Source organism: Enhydra lutris, unplaced genomic scaffold (assembly GCF_002288905.1).
Source record: "Enhydra lutris kenyoni isolate GAN:26980312 unplaced genomic scaffold, ASM228890v2 scaffoldscaffold34, whole genome shotgun sequence".
NCBI lineage: Eukaryota > Metazoa > Chordata > Mammalia > Carnivora > Mustelidae > Enhydra > Enhydra lutris.
This window is the reverse complement of record NW_019154118.1, coordinates 18453200-18468170: the sequence shown is the minus strand read 5'-3', so window position 1 is coordinate 18468170 and position 14971 is coordinate 18453200. Positions and strand designations below refer to the sequence as shown.

Sequence of the window (14971 nt, the reverse complement as noted above, 5' to 3'; positions counted from 1 at the left end):
TTCGGGACTCGATCTAAGGGCCCTGAGATCATGACCCGAGTTGAAGGCAGAGGCTAACCCACTCAGCTGCCCAAAGCACCCAAGATGTGGTTTCTTCATGCTAAGTTAGAATGTGGCATTGGAAGCCATATCAAAAAACTTTCATACTCTGCTACATGAAAACCCACTTGCCTGCCTCGCACTTTGAATGGATGTTGATGCCTGATTTTATCTATCTATCTATACCTATCTATCTATCTATCTATCTATCTATCTATATCATGTATCGGTTAGTTGGAAAACAGTTCACTGGGTTCTGGAGACTTTCTGAATGTGGTCACATCTCATTACAAAGATAAATAAATCACATTCATTAGTATCACCACCAATTTTATCAGAAAATCTTAAAGTATTAAGAAAGCTGTTAAGTTCATAGTGGAGAACACACGTTTTCTCAAATTCTTATATTCATTCAAAGAACTGAATCATTGACAACACACACTGTCGCTTGTTTCTCTTAAAATTACAGGCTCACTTTATTTAAAAAAAAAAAAAAAAGCTTAATGCCCAAGTCTGAATAACTTTAGTTTCTTAATTATTCTGTTAAGTAAAAATGGCGGCCCATGAAGCATTCAAATAGTTCAGCTTGCAATTCAATGTCACAAGGCCTCATCTTTGAAATCGTCATACTTTGGTTGGTGGAGAAGTACTTAATGTGTACTTCCCCTTTCATCACACAGACTATTCAAATGATGTGTACTCAGGTCAAGACTGAATCAACTGAACAGTTTCTACTGCTTCATCAGGGCCTTATTCCAAGTACATGGAACACAATTTCTAGGACAATTTGGTGCCAACTGACTTAATTCAGGCTAAGGTGCCAACAATTTTATCCACTGCTTTTGTGTCACCAGTGGAAACACACTGAAAAAGGACATCTTAGTACTAAGAGAAGAGTTTCCATTCATGCATTTCCTGAATCTTGGAGATCCCCAGGTACCCATCAACCGCACTTTGAGAATCATACTTTGGACTTCAAAGATTTTCAAATATAAAAATAAAAGTATTTTAATCAGTCCTAAATACTTGGGAAATACATAGGGTAAGCACCTTAACTTGCCCCATCTTATAGAAAGTAAGACTCAAGAATATGAAATCATTTACTTAAGACACACGAGTTAGCAAACGGCACAGAGGAAATTGATCTTGGGGTTTTGTTGGGTCTGTATTCTTCCCAGTATATTACACTGCATGAAAAATTGAAATGGATTTGTGTCCACATTTAAAAATAACACTAAGTGCAGATTTGGAGGAAAAGGAGGTATAGGTTCCTGGGTCAGGAAAACCAACCTTCCTTCTTTTCTTTCTTTCTTTCTTTCTTTCTTTCTTTCTTTCTTTCTTTCTTTTTCTTTCTTTCTTTCTTTCTTCCTTTGTTTATTTAAAGATTCTATTTATTTATTTGACAGAGAGAAAGAGACAGGGAGAGAAGGAACATAAGCAGGAGGGTAGGAGAGGGAAAAGCAGTTCCCCACTGAGCGGAGAGCCTGATGAGGGACTCGATCCCAGGACTCTGGGATCATGACCCGAGCTGAAGGAAGATGCCTAACAACTGAGCCACCCAGGCCCCTCAGGAAAACTTTTATTCTCAAAGCACTTGGTTAAGGCCCTATTCAGTTTTCTCATTGACCTAGTCTTTGGGCTTCTGTTCTTAAAATTTTTAAATACAGTAATTGGGACCAAAACACAAATTCCACAGACATCAAATTTAAGTCCTCTCCCGATATATATGCTCACGATTTAGTCCTTTTATAGAAGGATTGCTAGAGCTCTCAAAACCTTAACTAGAAGCACTATCATTTCATAGTAGTGAGGTGACAACTAAGTGTACAAGTGTTTTTTCAACTTTCTCTTAAAAAGCAGAGCACAAAAAAAAAAAAAAAGCAGAGCACTAAATAGTTAATATTTTACATGGCATCTCCATAGAGGGGATAAAAATGGAAGTTCCTCTATTTGGTTGCAACACTATGTTGCTAATATTATTACCACTAAGTATTCACTTACACTATATGTTTGAATTTTTTTTAAAGTTAATATTATTATTATTATTATTATTATTATTATTATTTAGTAATCCCTACATTCAACGTGGGGCTCAAACTCACGACCCCAAGATCAAGAGTCATACGCTGTTCCGACTGAGCCAGCCAGGCATCCCATGTGTTTGAATTTCTAAGACTTTTACATATATTCTCCATCTCAGTCCTCAAATTTCAAAGATGCCTCCTTCGTATTACCAACATTTTACAGATGAGGCCACCGAGGTGCCGAGAGTGAACTTGTGCACTAATACAACTAGTAAGTAGCAGAGTTTAAAACCAAGTTTGTCCAAGCTTGACTGACTTGATGGGGAAGCTCTTGGTTCCTGCCCTTTTTCCAGAGATTTCCAGGCCCAGAGCTTTGATTGGCACCATGCGACCAGAGCCTTGATGATGTTCTCCAGTTCGTTAGCTTCCTGTTGGGACTGAGTTGGTGGAATCAATGCCTAAAACATAAAGTTAATTTGATGTGCTGGAGACATTCAACCTCACAGCTAACGAATTTCATTCCTTCCATACAATTGTTTCTCTTTCTAGCTTACCAACTTGCTATTCAATTATTTCTTAACACCAACTGTCTTGTGAGGACCTGCCTTTCATACATCTATGAACTGTTCCCGCAGGACTGCAGGCGGGCATTCTGTCTCCTTATCCTCACCCCCCTTGGCTCTTTACTCATGTTCTTTCTTAATGCCACTCAGCCTTCCATGGGCATTTGTTACAACCTCCCAACTAAGCTGTAATTTCTTTTTGCATTCTTCCCTACAACTTCTAATGCGATACTATATATAAACAAAATGCCCACAAATGTCGTTCGTAACACTCCATGGAGTTGTGATAATGATTTATTAAAAATCTATTTCTTAAGGAACTTGTAACAGATAAACATGTTCTAAGAGGGTCATCCCGGTGCTTCTGGTAATACATCAGCTCAGGGATAACTGGGGAAAATAATTACCATTACTGAACTGAGGGTGAACTTGGAAGTTCTGCTTCAAGAGATTGGTTGGGAATAACGTAAGCACAGAGCTTAGGTAGGTGTACACCGACCAGCCATGAATGCATTGTAATATCTTGGGTTATAAATCACAGATCTGGAAGAATGATCCTCCTGAAGGAGTAAATGGCTAAACTGGGAGAAAGCTCACACTTGTACAAATACTGGAGGAAGGAGGAGGAGGTGGAGGAAGGACAACATGGACACTGCCATCATCGCCGCTAACCCACGTACCTCGTTCCTATCAGCCTGACACTATTCTAAGCACTTAGGTTAACTCGTTTCACACTCACAAAAACCCTAAGAGGTAGGACCCATTCTTAACTGTGTTTTATAGATGAGAAAATTAAGTCACAGAAAAATTTAAGTAATTGCCTAATGTTACACAGCTAGTAAGTAGTAGGGCTAGGATGCAATCAATTCATTCAAACAGTTTAAATATTGCCTGACACTCAATCACCTAATGTTTAGGTCTCAACTTTTAGAGAAATTACCATTTGGGGAAAGATTTAAAGAACCCCTACTATCTAGGCACATACTAGTACATTCTCTCTGTTTAACCTTGAATTCATCGTCCTTTTAAAGAATTTTATAAATCCTTGAACCCAACATGCTTTCAGTTACCATAATCACTTAAGCCCTTTGAAGGTTCCTAGTGACCAATGGCAGCTGTTCCCGAGTAGGAGTCACGCTGTGCAGGAACCACGGTCTCTGCCTGCTGCCATAATTGGTCACAGCATCCCTCCTCTGGTCTGTGCCACGGTGCAACTCTCCTTAAATACCACACAATTACGTCTCATTCTGCTTTCTCGCCGAACATCCAGATTCCTTAATCTTTCCTTGGCATAAAATAGAGCGGGGAGTTGACTACGAGTGATGGCCTCTTCCTAAAATCTGGTACTGGTTGGGGTCCATCTTTCTGACCATCTGAGGAAGGTTGTTGACTAAAAGCAAACAAATCTAATCACCGTTTCATGGAGCTTCTGTCACCCCTGCTTCAGAGGCTGCCCTTACCTTTCACCTCTTCCCTAATTTTACTTCAGAATTCAGTTTTCATTTTTAACACCTTTAATTATTCAGTGACATATGGCTGTTTAAGCAGCTGGCTCATATCAGCATAGAAGGAAGTGGAGGAAAGAGCATTAGACCCAAAGTCAGTAGCCAGTTGGGCAACTCTCATTTGGTAAGTCTCTCAAGCATCAACCGAGAGAACGTGGTTCCTTTCACTCCACCACACACAGAAAGTGCGTGGAAGCTTTTACTAGAGAACTTGGGCACTGATCCCTCCGCAGTCTGCTACCTATCCAATCCAACTAAGAGTCATAATATTTTAATTAAAAGGCGGTACAGAAAAAAATCTTAATCCCTCTAAGTACTCTAAAGTTTTATCTGTATTTCCAACAATGAGGTCTGCTCTGCCTCCCAAGCCAAGGTTCTCCAAATGATAAAAATGGGATTCCAGACTACCCAGTTGCCATAACAGCAGTGCTCCCATGTGTCTGCGGAACCCTGGCTGGCTTCACGCATGGTTCTTCCTGAGTCCACTCAGATGGGGTCTTTCTCCCTCCTCAATGACCAAAAAATTCTCTGGAGCAGAGTGACTACTTAAGATTCGTATCTGACATACCTCAAATGTTTATTAAATAAAAACAAAGATAAAATCATATATAGAGTTATGGTTTATTTTTGCTTTTATGGCATTTGGGTCACATCTAGGATTATCTTACAACAAACGCAAGTTGCACTGTTCCTGGGAAGAGGTGCAAAGCCCTTTATGACAGTCCCTTTTACAATGTGTCTTTCTAGGAACTCTCTAACAGCTAGAACTGGCCAGACAAAAGAGTTTTTAATGATGAGGCTAACGTAGCCACTGAAATGTAATAGGATTTCAGGGCGGAATTGTGGAGAGGAAAAAAAAAATCATAATACACATGGTATCATGAAAATCAAATTTCCCATTGTCTGAGAGTCAAAGAACAAAGTAAAATTTCAATCAGGCAAATAGAAGAAAACAGTGGTATGAAGCCTGTAAAATGTAATTTATTTCAAAAAATAACATTAATACGAGTCCCCATGCCTACTTAAGAACAGATAACATATCAGTACTTACAAAAAAGAAAGGAAAGGAAAGGAAAGGAAAGGAAAATAAAAAAGTCATACTAGCTCAAACAGAAAATGTCCAATGTTACCAGCTTTCAGACTGGTGGAGAGATCTGCATGCTCCAAAGTACTTTTTTTGAGATTTATACCCTCCCAGGTCAGGGACAATCATGTATTCATTCAGCCAATATTTCTGGAGGATTTTTCTGTAGTTAGGCACTAGGTAGGTCTTAGGGAGCAGGACAGGCTTGTATTCTGATCAATTAAGAGGCCTCCTGCTGGGCTCTAACAAAGCAAAAAATAAATAAAAGCTAGTAAATGATCAGTAATGACAACTAACTAGCTTTAATTAATAGGACTTGAAAGCCTTAAAGAGGATACTTATTCCATCTGCAGAAAATTTAGAGTAAAGTAGAATATAAAATAACCACAAGATAACCTCTGTATAAACAAAGCTCTCCACTGAGGAATGTGAGAGCAAGAAAATTCTTTGTTTTGCAATGTTCAGTTTGAGTAAGATAATAAAGTTTACAAAGAAACCCTGTGCTTTTGCTCAGGAGATAAAACATTAATCTAACTGTTGACCTAGAAATAACATGAAATTATAAATCTGTCACATGAAAGCTTTAAGGAAACAAGCCAAACTATGCAGCTCACAGCATTGGTTAATGGTGGATTCAGTTCGACTGTGTACTTACCAGTGTGAGGCAGAGAATTATAGGAGGATCCTTTCTTCCATGATTTTTGACTGTTTTTGAACAGAAATGAAGTAGCAGAACTCCTTTACCTTCTGAAGTTCAAGGCTAACACATGCTGAAATGACTGTCAACTCTTATATATGTAACTTGAGTCTCAGAGCAATGCGAAATTACCAACATGAACCTTGCCGATTGGGTTGCACGTTATTATACAAACTGGATCAGAATACGATTTACTTCTTGCTTGTCAACATAAATGCCTTAACATCTAATCCAATGTTCTAGATTGAAACTTTATGAATTCATGAAAAAATGTCTAGCCAATACAGAAGATCCCTAGTTATGCCCATCTACAAAGCAGAAATAAATTATGCCAGCCGTTAGTCATAACTGTCACTGAAAAATAAGTAACAGCTAAAAAGGCTTTAACTTAAGAATTGTGCCTACATTAAAATGTCTATACTTGCAAAGCCTTGCTATCGTACTCTAACAAGAGATTAACATTTCTTCAGAGAAGTCAGATTAAAGTAATCATATAGAACCCAGAAACTGAGTTCCAATTTGGTGCACTAACACGTTGCCGGTGTATTCTGGCCCGAATCAGTCTTAAGTAATACATGATGTACTATCAGGTTTCTAAGAGAATCTAGGAAATCCAAAGAAAATTGACTGTCTCCTGAAGGAGACTAAAGGAAGACGAAGAGAATCTAGGTGGAGAAGAGTGAGTAGAGAGAAACTAAGCTCCTTACTAGTGTCCAAAGTCTTCAAAGCCAATGGCTAGTACACGTGCTTAAACCCTATGGCCCCAAAGACAGAAACAATCCTACGAGGCCGTGTCAATAACCTTCCCTCTCCCCACCTATCAACAAACTAGCATCCCCAATATCCACTTCCGTCATCTCTTTTGTGACGTCTTTGATTTCCCTTAGCCAAAATTAACCTCTCCAACTGCGGTTTCCCTAGGACTCCGCTCCTTTTCAAAGACATGCGTCACGTTGTATACTCTGTTGTGGTTACCCTTTATCTCTTATTTCTCACACCAGATTATGAGCTCATGACAGGTAAGGGAATATCCAGCCTTGTATAACCTACTTTGCCTAGATTGGTAAATTGCACCTACAGTAAGCTAAATGAAAGTGTCTTTTTTTTTATGTAAAGAAAACTTTATTAAAGACATTTTAGAAAGTTAAGAGGAGGCATAGTAATTCCACTTCTAAGAATTTACCCTAAGGAAGCATTCATAAAGACCTACAAAGGTTTATGTGTATAGATGTTCATTATAGCATTATTCATAATTGTAATGATTATGATGGTAATAATAAAAACAATTATCATGTATTGTGTCCGTATTTTAAGTCAAGCACTATGAAAGCACTTTGTCTTAGCTTACTTAATTCTCGTAGCTGCCCTGGAAGGTAGATATTATCATCTAAGCTCAGAGAAGGTAAGGTGATTCCAAGGTCAAACAACTAGTAAGAGATGGGGCCGGACTCTGAACCCAAAAGATCTGACTCCAAAGTCTGCACTCTTCCTAGATAAAAACTGCCAGGCACCAAAGCACGTTCTAAATACTTTCCTTTCCCATCATCCCCATGGAACCCTCACAAGAACCCTCTGAGGTAAGCACTATTATCATCCCCAATTTAGAGATAAGGAAACTGGGGCACGGAGTTTAAGAATGCGACTAAAAATCCCCTAAGTAAGAAATGGTAAACCCTAGATTTAAACCTAGGTAGTCTAGCTACCTTTAACTGTCTTTTCCTACTTAAAAGAGCAAACGACTAGAAATGACCTAAATATTCAAGAATGGTTTAAATATATTTATGAACATATGAATGAAACAGCAAAACGTGAAGGGCAAAAAGCTGGGAAGTGCTGTATCTTCATCTCTCTAAATTATTCCATCAGATTACGTACATCATTAATCCTTTATTTTTATATGTAAAGTTCCCATCTGTATCCTATATATTCTAGAAAAGCCAGGATAGAGTAACAAAGAAAGCATTTAGAAGAAAAGTCACAAGACCTGAGTCTCAAACCCAACTGTACTACCTACTCTCTCTGTGGTGTTGGGCAAAACCTTAACGCGTTTTTGGCTTTCCCTGAGTCCTGTTTTTTTCTTCTGTAACAGGAGTTCAGACTGAATTTCTTCTAGCATCCTTATTCTATATCATCTCAAGATTGCAAAAAGAGACCTTTTATTCACGCCAACCCTGAAACCTACCCATTAATAAACAACATAGAGTCTAGGTAACACTTTAAAAAACAAAAAGCATCAGTGGAGTTTGGGTAAACTATAAATGTTGTTCAGATAGAGCATCCAAAATACTCACCCGCTTCCAACGGCTTATACCAGATTCACTTCTTGGTCTTGTCTGGCAACATGACTCAAGTTGTAAACATGTCCACATTCAGAGTTCACCACCAACATGGACATATCAACTCAACCTGACCTCTACAAATTCGCCCCAGTCTTCTCCTGCTTCTCACCCCTAGCCAACAGCAAGAGCCAAGTCAATTATCGCATCTACGTGAATCATCTCCAGTCCAAAGCTCTGGCCCTGATCACAATCCCATCCTTCAATGTCATGGCTCTGTTTACTAGATATTTCTTCTTCGCTTGGCACTTATCTAAGTCAGCTCAGCCAGGCGTAAGTATCAGTCACCACGCATTCATCTGACACCCTCATTTTCCACCTTCGGTGTGTCACTAATTCTAACATATCTGATTGCACTGTAGATGATGAGTCCTGGGGCAACACCCCACAGAAGAGATGCGCCATCCTCTATCCTTTCATGCATGAGAGACATCACTGAGTGACCACGGAACGCCTCCCACAGAGACCAGACACAACTTCACAATCCTCATCCCAACACTCCAGGGGCCCTAGCCAATGACCGGGAGCTGGGATGCAAGATGAAACCCAACTCCCATCCTTGGTGCCCCTTGGTGCCCCAGTCAGTTAACCATGACTTCTCCCGTCACTCCAGTACAAACTGTTGCTTGTGCCATGACTGGACTAGCCACAGAGCCCTGTAACTAGACTCTGGTACAAACCTCTCCGGTCCATCCTTCTCATGGTCTCTCGCTCTCTCTCCACTGTCTCCACCTCACTCACCCTTAGTGGTTCCCCGTCACCTGTCTATGGGTAAAATAAAGAGAGCTTTCCCTTGGTCAGGTGTTCAAAAGCCTCTACAACTTGGCCTGAATCACAATCCTCCAACATAGGAGCTTTTCAGATTTCTCAGTTTTAACATCCTTTCACCCAACAAAATCTTAGACAAAACTCCCAATAAATTAAACTGACACAAACAGGCTTAGGCGGTTCAGCGGTGATGTGCCCTGCTCTGGGGCCCCTCAGGTCCTCAGGAGGGGCTGAGGCTCTCCCGCAGAAGCGCCGGGAAGGACCTCCCGCCACCACGCAGACCGGAGAACACGGGACTCTAAATGTGACTCCTAAACAGCACGGGGTTCTGAGCTCTTCTGAGACTACAAAACAAACCAAGGGAAGAACTAATCAAAAGAGCGCAAACACTTAGAAGCAGAGTCCAGAGATACACAGAGACATCCCCCCATCATACATAAATTTACCATGATTTTCCTCTGCTCTGAAAATGTCAGTGCTCAGCAAGGGACAGGACAAGGTTAAGAGAATCTGACAGAAAGGACTGGATGGAGTTGAAAGCTAAAGTCCTGCAAGTTTATCTACAGAAGCAGCACAAGGCCTCTTGGCATATTCCCAACTCAGCCCAGTGCCCTCCAGCTGCATAATAGCGGTAAGTTTTTTTAAACACCCTCATTCTGTCCTACCACATTTCATAACGCGCACGGCCCAGCTGGATGGTGTGTAGGATTTTGTCAAGCTGTCTTTAATCTTTCGCTTTACCTCTATTCCTAACAACTGAGCTGGCAAGCACTTAAGTTGCTGATGTTTACATCCCACATGTTTTATTGTTCGTTTCCAGGAAGCACTTTTGTTGACAGAGGCGAGGGGCAGGGGTGCCATTTGTCAGAGCTTAACCGTGGTGCTCCTTACCCAACCAGGAACCCTCTTGCTTCGCCTCCCAGATGTGCAAGCATTCCATCACTCAATTATTTTAGTTTGCATTTCCTTTTTTTTTTTTTTTTTTTTTTTTAATTCTAAGTTACACAGGGAAAGGTACCCACAGCTACCGGTTTCTCTGAAAACACAAGCTGAAATTGTCATTTTCACGAGGTTCTCCAGATGGTCTTTTTTTGGACCACATCGACCTAGTCATTCAGTTATGTTATCTTTTTTTAAATTTTATTTTATTTATTTATTTGACAGGCAGAGATCACAAGTAGGCAGAGAGGCAGGCAGAGAGGCAGGCAGAGAGAGAGAGAGAGAGGAGGAAGCAGGCTCCCTGGAGCAGAGAGCCCCATGTGGGGCTCAATCCCAGGACCCTGGGATCATGACCTGAGCCGAAGGCAGAGGCTTAACCCACTGAGCCACCCAGGCGCCCCTCAGTTATGTTATCTCTTGATCATGACCACTGAAACCAGACAACCCCTAATGGGCCCTTCCGTTCACGGGAGGCCTCCTATTTTTAAAAGTTCTGCCTCTCAGAGAGCCGCAGCTTGCCCCCTGTCCCGGGAACAGCAGATGTAGTTCTCAGCAAATGCCCACAGGCGGTTAGGCACCATCCCTGGTAGCCTTTTAATCCCAAGTCTCCATTCGCTGCATGGCCTGACTCGTATTCACCAGTTATGTGCTTGTTATACTATGTTATAGATATTGGTATACTGTGTTATATTATTATTATTATGTGAAGGAATTATGTGAAGGAATGTCAACATGAGGATATAGCAATGTGAGACTAAGCAAAACAGAATCAGAGTAACCCACAGGGGTAAAACTTTCTGATACATTACAAAACCAACTCTAAATAATTTTAGGGACCTACTGTTGAGAGACCTTTCATAAAGCTTTTTCCATTAGGGTGAGTAAGAGAAAGCTGACCAGCATTCTTTTTGGAACTCAACTTTTCCTGGCTTTTTTGGGATAAACAAATGCCAGGGAAAGGCCTAGACTGGGCCAAACAGAGACGGACTGCTCCCAGAATACCTCATGTGTGGCAGAGGGCTTGTCCCACAATTCAGTTACTAGCTTTCTGTTTCGTTTTTTGTTAAATCGTTCCAGTCAAGAACAATGACTGTTTCTAGCAACGCCTGCTAGGGAATGGCCTGAATTAATTCCTTCTACCCAATGAGATGAAGTATGGTCCTTCTGAAGAATACCATATTGTCAAGAAAGAAATACCTGTTGATTTATTGAAAAAGTTGGAGACAGATTGAAATGGAGGGCATTTCAACAAAATGAGCATACAAACGTGCATTTGCAATGCAGCACACCAAAGAACTAAGGCGGGGGTGAATAAAACAGTCCTCACCGCCAATACAACTGCCCATGACAGACTGCTGTTAATCATCTAAACTTCAAGTTGAAGGTCAAGGATGAACCTCAGACCTCCTACACACGGAATGTCCAGCTTACTCGCCATGCGGAGGGCCTGAGGCCCACACCTCTTGGTGATTCATTCCACTCTCTCACCATGAGGCTCACCCATTCAGTAAGGGAGCGGGACTACAGAGGGCAAAGAGCACGTGTGTGAGATGCTGTTTTCATCTCCCCATTTGGAATTATTAGCACCGCCCATCACTCAATCTGGCAGGCCCATTTTAATATTAGCATCACACGCACGCTGCATCCTTGAGAAAGGCCATTTCAGACTTTTTGGTGAACTATTACTTAGATAATAGAACATTTATTTCATGTCATTATAAAATTAAACTTTACCTCTGGGTCTTTACAAGGCTAATAGTTCAACTTCCCTTTTTGACACGCAGGAAGTAAGATTCTCCTGACACAAAAATACGAAAGGGCATTTTTAACCAGCGTGACAATTCTACGAGGCTGTTGAGTACTGGAGGATTATTTTTTTTTTCAACTATATAAAAACACGTACAAATAAAATATTTTTTAAAACCGCACCACATTACTCATGGGAAGAAAATATAATGCCCTTCCTCTCCCTGCCATGCTACAATGGTTTTACATCTCAGTTATGTATATCCAAAGTGGGTTTCAGAATCACTCACACTGTCAATAATATATTACAGCTCGGCTCACACCAAAAGTACTGTCCATTCCACACAACTATAACCTGTTCAAAGAGAAAGGAAAACATTTGCAGAGGGGTGCGTGAAAACGAAAGTTAATATAACGCTCTGCTTCCTTTTATACAATTATACATATTTCGAGGAAATTCTTCAGGAATGTATTCAGGAGAACGGGCATTCATTTTTGGAAGTTAATTACATATTATTAAGTTCCGAGTATCATGGGAAATCAGTTTCAGTGCTTAGGTTGTGCTTGAAGATTGAGAAGACAAACCACACCAAGATTTATTTGTTGTGGGTAAGGCAGGTCATTCGAAAGCCACACACGTCTGTCATTTCCAGGTAAACTTTACCAGAATAAAGTTGATTTGTGTGAAAAGAGGACTCTTAGAAGTTTTCTAAGTTTGCTAATAAAGATGGTAAATCACAGGGCTGAAATCTGTCATTCGTTAATCAAATGTAATAGTAATTTCTTCCTGCAGACACATGCAGAAGACAAATTATCAATTTCTGTAAATCATAATTAGTTCAGAGGCAGATTCCAATTCTCCTAAAGATTAGCTCAGCGTAGTTTAAATTAAAGGCACTCAGTTACCATACAAATTGTAGAAAACCCTGGCCTTCGTGAAGATGCTTGAGATCTCAGGCTAGGACGACTTGAAGATCTGCGGGAACAATTCTAAATGCTTTTACTTTGTTATATTCACTGATGCCAACTTTCCCCGGGCGCGCAGGCAGGAGAGTGTGGAGACTAGCAGTAAATGCAGTTCTTGCCTGCTCGGTTTTCCCCCATGTAGATGGCTCTGGAGCCACGGAGACTCAGGGCCCCTTCCGATCTTTAATTTCCTTTAAGAGTGGATAAGTACCGTGAGCAAAACTGCTCACCACTGATCTTGAGGTGCTTATTTAAAAAGAAATAAAACATGATTGATTTCAAGTGCTTTACAATTAAAAATATATGACAGGAGGGTCATCTGGGCAATTTAACTACACTGGGAAGGGTCACAGGCCTCTGAAGTTTGAGACACCCTGAGCTAGACTCGATGCATGTATTTATTGTCACTGGTAGCATATTAGGTTATTAAAAGGGACATGCTAATGTGACATTTTACTATTACAAAGGAAACTCAGTACTAAAATTAGAGCATAAATCAGGCAGATATGCTTCTAGACATGCAATCAACTCTGTCTTCCACTCATCTTCCTTTACGCATCAAGGGGTTATATTAAATTTCATTTCGCATTTATTTGTTAACTATATGTGTCGCTCCTTCCTAAGTTCAATGTGAGCAACAAAAATTTAGCCGCATCCTAGTAAACAGATGAAGTTTAATGCAGATAAAGCAAGACGATTATGGTGTCAGAAAAATATACTTTAAAAATCAAGACCAAAATATAAACCTATTAGTTTTGAATATCCAGATTACATTTCATATGCAAGACTCTTTTCAATAAACCACACTTTTTTCTTGCAGCAAAGTGCCTCCACCCATAAAATAGTAAGATCTGCCTTTGAAAGAGAACACGACAGCCTGGCGATTCGACTCCCCAAACAATGGCTAGTTTGGGGGTGTAAAGGGTAGACAACACAAAGTAAATCACTGTCATGAAATAATAATTAGCACTGTAAAAATAACCCCCACTGTCTCAGCTGACTAATGCACCGCTCCCGTTCGAGCCCAGATTTCAAGTCTGAAAGTCACCAAATGAAATTAGCACTTTCATTCCAAAGGCAGATTCTGTTGGTATTTTTGCCTGGAAGGAAAGGGAAACCATTTCATACTGTCTCACTAATCCAAAATAGCAAAAACTTGTCATCTCTGTTGCTTAAAGGGAAAGCTGTTTGAGAGCTTGGCAGAGATGATCACGGTTCAATTCAATAGTGTTCTCTCCTCTCTCGCCGGCCCCGTTGTTCTAAGGCCCCCATCAGCAAAGGGATTAGTGACGCATACTTCATCCAAACTGAGCACGTCGGCAGAACTGTGTGGCTGGGCAGTTCAGGGTCTGAGATTCCTTGATAATAAGGCCAAAGTCATGGGCCTGACACCCACGTGGACCAATCAGTTCTAATCTGTTTCATTGCCTCACCAGCTCTGAGGCTCGCTACCCCATCATGAATGTACTCTGTCGGTCAGAAGGTGATACAGGAAGTGCATGAAAATGGTTCAGTGGCTACCCAGCATGGAAGGGAGGGGGAGAAGAAAGGAAGGAGGGAGGAAGAGAAGCAGAGCGAGAAGGGTCCTGTGAGAATCTTAGAAGCATGCTGTCTTCATGTCTAATCCTATGACCACCATCCTCGTATGGCAAGGACAACATATCTGGGTCATATATATTTGAACAGCAAAAAGGAATACATGGTGATTAAGAAAATGGCTAGCCAGCTAATTTATTCTGAGTCTGTCCTATACCAACTTTCAAAAAATTAACTAAATCTATATAAAATTAAACAATGCTTATGAATTAAACACTATATTTCATGCCTTAAAAGAACTCAGCACTTTACCAATTAGCATTTTCTTTGTTTTGAATTCATTGAATTTATATCATCCTTCAACACTGTTTAGCTAAAGCAAACAAAAACAAGAAAATCACATTATTCTTTCTAAGCCATATAAAAGTGATCTGGAAAGTCACGTTTTAAAATCGCTATCATGGATTAGCTTAAGGCAATTACTTCACTAGCCGCATTCTTTCACAAGAAGTTAAAAAAAAAAAAAAGAGAGAGAGAGAGAAAATCAAGCTTCTTGCCTAACAAGAAAAATGAAATCCCATTAGTTGTGTCTCCAGTGTATATTAACATTCCTTTTGTTTAGAAAGGTTAATATCCCCCAAATAAAGGAGCATACAGTGCCTGTTAAAATAATTACATCATGACATTTTAGAAAGGTTGGCAGATAGACGTGGTTGCAAGCAAAGAAACAAACAAAAGTAAAAGCGAGTACTTTTTAAATTATCCAGG

At 40.3% G+C, this 14971-nt stretch overlaps 1 protein-coding gene across 3 annotated transcripts in view; it reads right to left on the bottom strand.

Moving 5' to 3' along the window:
- Positions 1 to 14971, bottom strand: part of LOC111153752 (cell adhesion molecule 1) — a 323281-nt gene that overhangs the window by 159723 nt on the left and 148587 nt on the right. The window lies entirely within an intron of this gene.